At 37.7% G+C, this 9,007-nt stretch overlaps 1 pseudogene; it reads right to left on the bottom strand.

Moving 5' to 3' along the window:
* Positions 1-632: 632 nt before the first annotated feature.
* Positions 633-1,923, bottom strand: LOC112395071 (E3 ubiquitin-protein ligase Hakai-like; annotated as a pseudogene).
* Between the last annotated feature and the right edge of the window lie 7,084 nt (positions 1,924-9,007).

The raw sequence follows: 9,007 nt of genomic DNA, 5'->3' as shown, positions 1-9,007 counted from the left end.
TAGTAAGGGGGATTTGATGCTGGATTTGACAGATTTGGGCTAGAACTGCTTAAATACTTCTGGTTTGTGTGGTGTCTAGAATCCAGGGCAGAGCTCAGCCTGCAGGTGGTTTGGGCCACAGAGCCTAAGCTACGGTAAAGAAAAAGCAATTTGGGCCTAGAAACAAGAACGTTGGAAGTTACAGGGAGACAGATTTGTGTACAAAGGCCTTATTGTTCTTTTGCAACCATATTGAAATTTACTCTTTTTACCCAGGTTAACAAAATGTATCACAAAAAAAACTAAACATTGGATTTAATAAAAACAACACTTTTGAAAGCGGAGCACAGTCCCCACCCAGGATATAATATTGCAAATGGTCACTTCTGGGATCAATTTACCATACTAGAGGAACAAAGTTGTTAAAGCATAGTTAATCTCAACTGAGCCACTTATCTGCACTGTAGTAAAGTACTTAAAATCACTCCCAAGATCAAGGTTTAAAACCATTTTAAGAGATAAGACTTTAAATGTTTTATAGCCATTTCTGTAAGAGGTGCTTTTCCTTCCCCAAATGGTCAAAGCTTAATGAGAAGGTTGACAATACTTTTTTTCCCCTCATCGTATCTTCTGTTTAAAAATATTTACTATTACTACTGGTAATATGGTTTATATCTTGTCTGATCTGGGAAGTGTACTCCAAGAAGTGAGGTTTGAGAAAGGAAGACGCTGCTTCGTGGAGGAATGGGTGGTCCTCTGGGTGCAGGCCACATAACATGACTTATTTTCCCTAGTTATATAAATGGAGTGCCCAGAGTTCCTTGATTTTCAGTAAACTGGGGTAAAGAGTGAGTATTATAATGGTAAGAAGTACGTGTACTTACAGGTGGATTACCCTGTTGAGGTGAGGTAGGTCCTGGTGGAAGATATTTCATATAAGGTGGCATCTGAGCAATAATAGGTCTATGGAGAGGGTGGTGGAGTAGAAGTCACTGATGCACCTGAGGCGTGGCTATGAATCAAGTGAAAAGTACCTGTGGTCTGGGAAGGATGTGGCCTTTGATGACTTATTGATTGCAGAGGAGGTAGCGTGGTAAAATATTGCTGTGGAGGCATAGTTCCATGAGAGTTCAAAACCACTGGTTGACCCTGATATTCAGGATGATGGTGAGCAATTGCAGAGGCAGGAGGTAGTGGTTCTCAAGTACCCGAATTTGAGTCATTCTGAATAGGGACAGTTACTAAATTGCTATGTTTTCTTGTTGAAATGTAAAGGTTTTCTGACTCAGCTTCCTGACTCACTGAAAAATATAGAGGTGAATTCATGGACAATGAACTCTGCTGGAGGAGCACTAATATCTTCTTGTGGCAGATTATATGGCTTGTGCGAACACTTTGCAAAGGAGGTAGTAGTATCATAAGGTATTGCTTTGGCGGAATATGGTTCATATGATGCTCATCTGGCGGCATTATAAGATGGTCAGATTTCAGTCGGTGGTGGGACAACATGCAGAATGAACATTTTCAAGTTGAGTACGGGCAACAGAATTTTCAGCTCTTGTATGGCCATGGTTGATATGAGCCTTTAAGTCTCTTCGAGACAAACACGGTCTCTTGCATCCTTGAACAGTGCCACACGTAAAGAGAGAATCTTGCGTATGCTTCTCAATTCATTCCACAGGATTACTACAGCCTGGGAACATCTTACTGCCTTCTTTTCCATGTAAAATAGCACAGGCATAGCAAAAAGCATGCTTGCATGGAATCATCTGCCCATCGATTTTAATTGGCAGTTCGCATTTGTCACAGAAATGTACTGGGGTATCATCCTTTTCACCTAAGATGTTTATTTAAAAGTCCCCAAAAACATCTTCAACAGATCCTTGCTCATTTCTAAAAGCTTTACCCACTGGAGTCATACCGGTCCTCTGCACTGTGATCGAATCCTTGGGCGCGCTCCGTGATTCAGCTCTCAGAGCACGAGGGGAGCGGAAGTCAACCTTACTGACCCAGGGCGCGCGTGTGCCGTACTCTCTTGAGTTCAGGAAGCGGAAGTACGTCCAGGTCACCGTACCTTTGACCTCGTCTTACCAACCTCCTTTCCAGTGAGAAAGTCGGGCAGAAGGAGAGTGAATATTTGAAGAGTTTTGGTGCCGAGGTTGCTTAGGCTGCTCTTGTTATGCTTCAAGAAAAAAAATAGACTTTAACTGGAAAAAGAGACTAATCCGGAATGGGGGAGGGGAGAGCATGTGTGTATGTGCTGGCACGGGCAAGCGCAGTAGTACATGAAGGCAGAAGCCCGAGCAGGTAAGGCAGCCAGCCCATCCTTAAAGGTTTTTTGTTTTGTTTTGTTTTGTTTTTAACAATGCAGTGCTTTGCTTTTTGGAGGTGAAAGCTCACCCATCGTTTGAAATGTTCAAATAGAGACTGGAAAGCTTCTTGTCAGAGATGCTGTAGATCTAGCTTCTCAAACTTTTCTGACAAAGTACCCCAATGGTAGAGAAAACTTTACTAAAACTGTGAGGGTAAGGGGGGACAGAGTTCTAAGTACTTCTGAAAGCAAGATATTTCTCTGAATAGTTGTACTTTAAGTTATAGGAATATTATGTGAATATAATTTCCTTTTTCAGAATGTTTGTTTTAATAAAAAATAATGCTTTTGATTACTTAGTTAAATTACTTGAATCTCTCCCTGCCCCTAAGTCTTTGAGTAATAGTGAAATCCCAGGAAGTTGTGCCAGGATATGTGTCACACACTGCTGGATTTCCCCTCAGTGTTGGTACACTAGTTTGTGATGCACGATAAAGAGTGGCTCCTTTACTGAGTATCAATACAAGGTCATCCAGTAGGACTTGGAAACCTTTTTTATACAGGATCCTTTATAATGGTATTTGTATATAAGAGTATTTATCTGTGCATGAAAGTTCAAAGTTAAAAGCCCCAACAAATTAGGGAGGTGATTAGTCACATTATAAAATGCCTTCCCATATCCCCAAATTTCTCATTTTGGTTCTTTAAATGTTATATTCTTTTGGTATATTTGATATATGTTTATAGAGTATTAACAACTTGGAGGAGAGACCTTAGTAAATCAAAAATTAAGGGGCAAATAATCAGTAGTGATGACTACTCCAAGATGGATATGAAGCATATTAGAAATGATCATATTCGTTTATGGAAAGATAAGGCTGGTTATACAGAAATGTCATTTGTACCCACCTTTTGGGAACCTAGTCTACTGTAAAGTGAGGCTCACCCTCCCTGTGGTAGCTTCATTTCGTACTGTACAGAATAAGTGCTCTCATTCTTATTTACAAAGCAACTTTGCAAAGGAAGCGATGAACTATCATGACCAAATATGCCAAATACATGATTAAAAAATAATTAAAGGGTAGGTCAGAACAGGAAATTGCCCTCATTAAGCAGATTATTCATTTCTGCTGAAACGCCAAGGCACAGTCAAAGCTGACCTTTGCCAAACAAAAAAAGTCAGCAGGGATGTTGCACCAGGTTGAAAATGCTGCAGAGAAAAGAAAAAAAGATTAAAAGCCATAAAAGCATTTTTTGATGGTCTCCGTTTAGATATTGGAATTGCCGAAGCATACAGCTAGATCAGAATATTTTTGCAATAATACTCCATGATTGATGCTGGGGAAAATTTCACATTTGCTGATACACTTTGTAAAAGAAAAAATGTATAGCCACATGGGACATTTTATCAGAGAGAGTGAGTGAGCAGCAGAGATAGGGTTAAAAAGAATAATAGATCCCCTTTTGATGTTGGAAATGATGATGAAGCTTACAGGTGGTAAAAAGAAGGAATCAAGGGCAGAGGCTTAGGGAAAAGTTACTTTGTCCATTTCATTATTGATGAATTCTTGAAAAGTTGCGTGTAAGTAGGCACCAGTTTTCTCATCCTGACCTATAATATCATTTCACGGCTGTTTTGTCTTTATTTTGAATTTGTCACCTGTGGGCAATGGCTACTGGTGCTTAAGCTTTTTTAAAAATTGAAATACAGTGGATACTGCTACTTAGGCTTTTGATTTCTTTGGCCTTCTGCCAAATAGCTAATGCCATACAAGCAAATACATGTGTACCAGGGTACCTTGTGACTTAGTGTACACCCTTCTTTTTGCAAAATAATCCTGCTTGAAGTGGTTTTCAAACCTTTTTCTGTATTCAGAAGGGTGCAGCTGCTCTGAGTGAAGTCACAGTAGGGGAGCCCAGAGTGTTACCTCCTTAACACTCCCACAGCTCTGACATCCTTTCACCCCCTCTTATAGTTGTCTTTTAGGCAGTTCTGTGAAGCACAGTTTCAATACCACTCCTCAAATACATGTTTTCTCAGCTGACGTATAAAATGTTTATAATGAACCATGTCGTATATCCAAAAGAATAATAGATGAGCACCCATATGTCTACCACCTAGCTTAAGAAATAGAGCATTATCAGCCCACTTGAAAGCTGCTGCACTCTCATGAAAGGAAAGCACTATACTCAGTTGTGTGTTCATCATCCTCTTGCTATTTTCAGTTTTAAAAATCACATATGTATATATATTTATACAAAATATTGTTTACTTTCGCATGTCTTTCACTTTGTGGGGATGGAATAATATTGTGACTTTATTCCCTTAACATTATATTTCTAAGATATTTCATGTTATTGCATGTATTTTATTCATTTTCAGTATTCTGTTGTATGAATATATTATAAATTTTTCCTATAGATGAATACTTGGTTTGTTCTCAGATTTATAAGTGCTGCTATGAAACATTCTTGTACATGTGTCTTGTAAATGTTCAAGAATTTTTCTAGGGTATGTATACAGGAGAGGAAGTACTAGATCATAGAGAATAAGCATATTCAACTTTTCCAAAGAGTTCATATCAATTTATCAGCAGAGTGTAAAAGTTTTTGTTGCTCCTCATCTTCACCAGCATGCAGGCGGACTCTCAACCACTGCGCCGCCAGGGAAGCCCCCTTCCGCCAGGGAAGACTTCTAATTTATTACAAATTTGGTGGTTGTAAACTTCATATCATTATGTTTCTGTTTCTCTGATTACAAGTGAGGTTGCACAGCTTTTCATGTTTTATAGGCCATTTATAATTCCTCTTTTGTCAAATACCTGTTCATATCATTGGACCATTTTTCTGTTGAACAATTTGTATTTTTCATTAATAGTTTGTAGGAGTTTTTTATATCTTTTTGATACTAATTCTTTGCCAGTTATATGACTTAACAATCCTTTCCTCTAAGCTTGTAAGTTGCCTTTTAATTTCTTTATGGTGTCTTGTGATACGCAACTTGTCAATTTTGATGCTTTAGAATTCTCAATCTTTTTCTTTATGATTAGCGTTTCTCTGATATGCTTAAAATGTTTTCCCTAACCTGAGATTGTAAAAGATATTTTCCCTTACATTTTTTTTTAAGTTTGGTCTTTCAAATGGAGTCTTCTTTAATTGACCTGCAACTGATTTTGTATGGTGTAATGTAGGGATCCATTTTTTTCCCTCCATATAAATAGTTATCCCAGAACCATTTATTAAATAACCCATTCTTACTCTTCTTATCTTCAGTGGCTAACTCTGTCATATATCTGGTTTTCATATATGCATAAGTCTGTTTCTGGATTCTCTATTCCATTCCATTGGCCTATTTTCTTATCGCATCTTAATTGCTGTGGCTTTATAAAGTTTTAAGATTTTGGAAAAGGGAGCAAATCTCCCCAACTTACTTTTCAGGATCATTTTGCTTATTCTTGGCCATTTGTTCTGTGAAGATATTTTAGGTTGGTGGGATATTGGAGAGAGGGATGAAGGAGTTAAGGAAAAGAAAGGGAGAGAAGAAGGGTTACAAATAAACATTTGCTCATGCTACAGTTATTCTAAAAGTCAACGCTGCTTTTGAAGTCAGGTATTTTCAAAGCTCAGAAAAGCTGCCTGCCTAAATTTACTGGCATTGCTGTCAGTACTCTGTGAGATGCACAGGGTTAATGTAATTTTTATTTCTTCTAAGACTTATTTCTTTGGGATCTCACTGTTTCTTGGGATGGGCAGTATACCATTGTGATTAAAAAAAACATGGCCTTTGCTATCAGGCATGCTTCTGTTTAAATTTCTGCTCTGCTACCTACTACCTATGTGACCTTAGGAATAATACTTAATTTTTCTGAGACTTATTATTGTCTTTTTGGTCTGTCGATGGTGGTGGTGGTGGTAGTGGTGGTGATTATGATGATAATAATAATATAACTATTATAGTTATTATTATTTACCTACTGTGTTAGTTTTCTATTGCTGCTGTAACAAATTACCACAAACGTAGTGCCTCAAAACAACACAAATTGATTATCTTATGCTTCTGTAGGTCAGAAGTCTGACAAGGCTCTTAGTGGACTAAAGTCAAGTTTTCAGAAGGGTTCCTTTTTGGAAACTTTAGGGGAGATTCCATTTCCTTGCTCATTCAGATTGTTAGCAGAATTCAGTTTCTTGCAGTTTCTTGTTGGCTGTTAGCTGACAGACGGTCCCAGCTTGTGGAGGTCACCTGCATTCCTTGGCTTTTGGCTCCCTTCTTCCATCTTCAAAACCAACAATGGTGGGTTTGAGTCCCTCTTACCTTTCAAATCTTTCTTGCCTCTTTTTCCATCACATCACAGAGACACAATAGAGAAACACAGGGAGAAAGGCCATGTAATGCCCGAGGCAGAGGGTGGAGTGATGCAGCTGGGGAATGCCAAGGATTGCTGGCAACCACCAGAAGCTAGGAAGAGGAAAGGAAAGATTCTTTCCTAGAGCTTTCAGAAAGAGCATGGCCCTGCTAACACCTTGATTTTGCACGTCTAGCCTTCAGAATTGTGAGAGAATACATTCCTGTTGTTCTAAGCCACCTAGTTTGTGGAATTTTGTTATGGCAGCTCAGTAAACTAATATAATAGCTTACCATGTTTTCCCAAATTGGTTTTTCTTCGAAGTAGCATATGAAAAATGGTCTTGTTAATTTCCAGTGTATAAGACACCTACATTCAAATATATGCCCTAAGGTATGGGCAGTACCCTAAGAAAGACTTGTTTGGCATAGCCTCTAATGGTAGAATTAAGATCAATGAGTAAAAGTTCTGAGGAAACTGATTTTTAGTTCAATATATAGAGTTTTCTAACAATTACAATAGTACATAGCAGTAAGAACTGTCCTAATAGTCAGACCCCAGACGTTTGGTTGAGGTAGTGGAACTAGTTTTTCATGAATGTTTTGGATAAAAAATTCATTTTAAAGAGAATTAGATGGGGGAGGGAAGGATTGGGAGTTTGGGATTAGCAGATGCAAACTGTTATATAGGATGGGTAAACAATAGAGTCCACTGTATAGCACAGGGAACTATATTCAGTATCTTGTAATAAACCATAATGGAAAAGAATATGCAAAAGAATATATATATAAATATTTAATATATATTTACATATATGTAACTGAATCACTTTGCTGTACACCAGAAACTAACACAACATTGTAAATCAACTATACTTCAGTAAAATTTTAAAAATAAAAAATACCATGAGAATATCTGATTCTCTTTAAACAAGTAAGAATAATTTTTTACATCGTAACAGAAAAGTCTGAACTGGTGCTTGCTAACTTAGATCTATTGGATTGGGCAAAAAGTTTCTTCAGGTTAGTTCGTAACAGAAAAACCTGAACGAACTTTTTGGCCAACCCAATATAAGAAAACTACAGAACACTCTTAGCAACATTTTTTGCATGAAGTTCAAATAAGTGGTTGATCAAGAACAAAATTTGGTTAAGTGATTATCCAGTCTACAAGGATACTTCCAAATCAATTGATAGAATTATTTTTTAAAAAGCAATAAATCATCCATTTATTGAGTGTTCCCTGTGTGGTATAAGAGATATAGATGATACCCTAGTTGGTTTTATACTCTGGCTGAGTTGTGTAGTAGACGTTTGCTGGGTGCCTTTATGGGATACGTTCTCTTCCTAATAATATTCAGATTTTCCTTCTGATATCCACCCCTGTCCTTCACAGGCCACTTGCTTCAGGCTACCTAATCAGGGTGAATTTTAGTTCTCTTGTTTGGAATGCTGCTAAGATGTTCTGTGTGTCCCTCTGGATATTAGTAAGAAATATGTAGTCTTAGTTGTGGTTGGCAACTGTATTATTGCCAAGAGAGGAACCAGTTTTAGGATAAAGCTGCCACTGAGGATGTCAAAGCAGAAAGATGTAAGGAAATTGAGTCCTTGAAGATATCACTGAATTACTGGGTCAACCAATATCTGGACGATCCAGTTAAGTGAGAAAATAAATCCACTTTTTGTTTAAGCCAGTTTGCATTGGGTTTTCTGTTCTTTCCAGCATAAAGTCTTATCCGGTATGTTCATAAATCAACTGAAGAACAATAAATGACAGTATATAAAGTATGTAGTCAAGTGCTAGATACACTGAAGATAAACCACCAGCAGCATCAGCATTATTCCAGGGAACTTGATAGAAATGCAAATTTTCAGGCCTCAGATTTTCTGACTCAAACTCTGCAAGTGGGGCCTAGTAATCTTTGTTTTAACAAGCCCTACAGGGGATTCTGATGTATGCTAAGGTTTGGAAACCACTACCCCAGAAGTTCAGGAAAGGAAGACTTCATGGAGAAGGTGAGACAAACTAAATATAGGAGCAGTATAGACTTTTGAAAAGAAGATGTATAAACCAGAATGAATAAAGGTACAGAGGTAGGAATGAATGTTATTTATTGGGCAGTATCTGGCTAACTGTGACTTTAATAAAATAGTGAAAGATTAAAATTGCATGGGTAGTAGGGTAGCAGAGAGTTGGTGGCTGAGATTTAATTTTTTGTCCTGTTACTCTCATTTTACCTGAACTCATTAAAAACCTGAGCAATAGAATGAAATATTGGTATTCTCCATTTTAGGCAATATATGTTGAGATCAGCCTGTTTGGACTATAGCCATAGAATATTAAGAGCATCAAGTCATAGCAGGAGGATTGTGTA

The sequence above is a fragment of the Neophocaena asiaeorientalis genome, unplaced genomic scaffold (assembly GCF_003031525.2).
Source record: "Neophocaena asiaeorientalis asiaeorientalis breed wild unplaced genomic scaffold, Neophocaena_asiaeorientalis_V1.1 scaffold34, whole genome shotgun sequence".
NCBI lineage: Eukaryota > Metazoa > Chordata > Mammalia > Artiodactyla > Phocoenidae > Neophocaena > Neophocaena asiaeorientalis.
The sequence above is the reverse complement of the archived record's forward strand: the minus strand, read 5'-3'. Positions and strand labels throughout refer to the sequence as shown.